This window comes from Myotis davidii, unplaced genomic scaffold, assembly GCF_000327345.1.
Source record: "Myotis davidii unplaced genomic scaffold, ASM32734v1 scaffold168, whole genome shotgun sequence".
Lineage (NCBI taxonomy): Eukaryota > Metazoa > Chordata > Mammalia > Chiroptera > Vespertilionidae > Myotis > Myotis davidii.
The window spans coordinates 13029059-13031759 of record NW_006383016.1 but is presented as its reverse complement, the minus strand read 5'-3'; the positions used below and the strand labels follow the sequence as shown (position 1 = coordinate 13031759).

The 2701-nt window shown below is 41.7% G+C and overlaps 1 protein-coding gene across 6 annotated transcripts in view; it reads left to right on the top strand.

The window, feature by feature from the left end:
* Positions 1–2701, top strand: part of PHF14 (PHD finger protein 14) — a 153156-nt gene that overhangs the window by 20642 nt on the left and 129813 nt on the right. The gene's annotated exons all lie outside the window — the stretch shown is intronic.

Genomic DNA, 2701 nt, shown 5'->3' with positions numbered 1-2701 from the left:
ACCCCCCCCATCGCCCCTGCCTTGAGTGTGACATGGGGCGGTGCCCCAACCCACCAATCGGCCCTACCCTGAGCATGACTGGGGGTGGCATCACAACCTCCTGATCTGCCCTGCTCTGTGCATAACAGGGGGCGGCGCCCCAACTCTCCAATCAGCCCTGCTCTGAGTCTGACCAGGGGCTGCACCTAGGGATTGGGCCTGCCCTCTGCCACCCGGGAGCAGGCTTGAGCCAGCAGGGCGTTAACTCCCGAGGGGTCCCAGACTGCGAGAGGGCACAGGCCAGGCTGAGGGACCCCCCCTTCCCCCCGAGTGCACAAATTTTTGTGCACCGGGCCTCTAGTCATAATATAATATACTAGAGGCCCGATGCATGAAATTCATATGCGGGGGCAGTGGGGGTGGAAGCAGGGTGTCCCTTAGCCAGGCCTGTGCACTCTCGCAATCTGGGACCCCTTGCTCCTAACCACCTGCCTGCTCACTCCTAACCGCCTGCATGCTCGCTCCTTACTGTTCGGCTCACTGCTCCTTACCACCCGCCTACTCACTCCTTACTGCTTGGCTCACCGCTCCTTACCACTCACCTGCTTGCTTCTAACTACCCACCTGCTCTCTCCTTATTGCCCACCTGCTCGCTCCTTACCACTTGGCTCGCTGCTCCTTAGCGCTGCTGCGCAGGTGGGAGAGGCTCCTGCCACCACCACTGCACTCACCAGCCGTGAGCCTGGCTTTTGGCCGAGCGGTGCTCCCCCTGTGGGAGTTCACTGACCACCAGGAGGCAGCTCCTCCATTAAGCGTTTGTCCCCTGGTGGTCAGTGCGTATCAAAGTGACCGGTCATTCTGGTTGTTCCACCATAATGGCTGCTTAGGCTTTTATATATATAGATGAGCATTGCATAAATGTGGGAAATAGAGAACAGAGAGAAGAAAAGACATTTCTAATAGTCCTAATATCCAGACAACTATAGTTAGTGTTTTGGTGTATTTCTTTTCTCTTTTCCTCCCTCTTCTTTTCCTCCTTCTCCTTATTTTTAAACACACTCCTAATTAATCACAGTTAAGAGAGATTTTTAAGGTGAAATTTTGCTAAAAGATAGTACTCCAAATGTTGCTTTTTAAATGTATGATTGTCTGATTAGTTTTCAAAGGATTTACTTCATCTAAATGTAGATAAATCTCTTTTCTTTTTGAAATAGAAGGGTTCCAAACTGTCAGTGTAAACACCTTTGTGACACGATCTTGTAACTGACTTGTAATACCAGGGTACCCCTGACTGTGTTGTCAGTTATCATGATGCACTGATTGCACCATGTCTGGAGAAAATGTCAGGTCTGTTGTCAGTGGGTGACAGCATTAGGTAGTGCACTTACCAGCAATTACTCTTCAGTTCAGTAGCTGTACATTAAATCAGATTAGGTCTGCTAAGAGATGTTTTCCTCCCTTTTGTTTAGTTTTCATTCTGCTGTTTAGCTTATCCCTAGACCGTTTTTATTTCTTAGTGTGTGCAGGGTGTTTACTGGGTAGGAAAGTTGGTTCTTTTATGCTTTAGGATCTATTTCTTTCTGAGCCCTATTTTTCTTTCATATAGAAAAATTTAATGTATTTTACAACCCTAATGAATTGCATTACATAATAATACAAGAATTCTTACAGTAAACTGTATTGAAAATTCTAAACAATTCTTCCCATAAAAAGTTAGGATCGATTTCTGACAGGTATCATGTATAAGTTCCTTTCTCATAAATAACAATATACAGTGTCCCCAAAAATGTATATACACACTTTGAATAAAGGCAGTGCTTACTAAAATACACTTAATTTTCAAAATGGAGCTATCAGCTGTTAAAGTGTCTTTGCATGTTTGACACCCTGTATTACTGACTTTAAAATCTTTCAGTGGATTTTGTAATCAGATATTTAGTGATAGGATGTTAAATAACTAAGAATTGTTTTAAGTTTTTAAATGGAACTTTTGTGTTTCTATTTTATTCCCTCTCTATGCTGAGAAATAATTAGGATAGATATAATTAAATGCATACTGCAGATGAGGTAATTCAGTCTCAGAGATGCAGTTTGCCCAGTTATATAACCAGAAGGTAGAAAGCTGCAGGTCTTTTGGTCCCTTGTGACGCACTGAATGGGGAAAATTTCCACTTATTTGTACTTGTCCATGCCCTTGCATAATTCAAAACAATTGTAAACACATATTATGTTATTTTTCCTTAACTATGATTTGCGTAGGTTGTGTGTGTTACTTAGATGTTGATCCTAATTAGATAGCCATAGAAATATGTATTCTATGTTTATTCATTTGAAACATGATTAATCTATCTGAAATGTATTCTATGTCTGTAATTTTTTTATGTTTACCTATATAAAACAAACTTTTTCCATGATCATATTGGAGATGTACTTTTTGCATATTCTTAGAATTAGGTAAGTAAAAGAGAAGGAACATTTCTTTATGACAGTTTAAACTCTATTTTGTATGGAAGAAAAAATGATTTAAAAATGTATTAAGTCACTAAAATGTGTTAGAGCAGATATTAAGAGCAATAACTTTGGTCTAGAGCTGAGTAAACACAACAGGTGTGGCAAAGAAATATGGGAAAGTGGCAGGTGAACGGCAAGGGAAGAACTCTGTAAAGGTGATTATACAGTGGGGGTTATTTTTCAGGGGCAGTGAAGATGAAGAAGAAATACC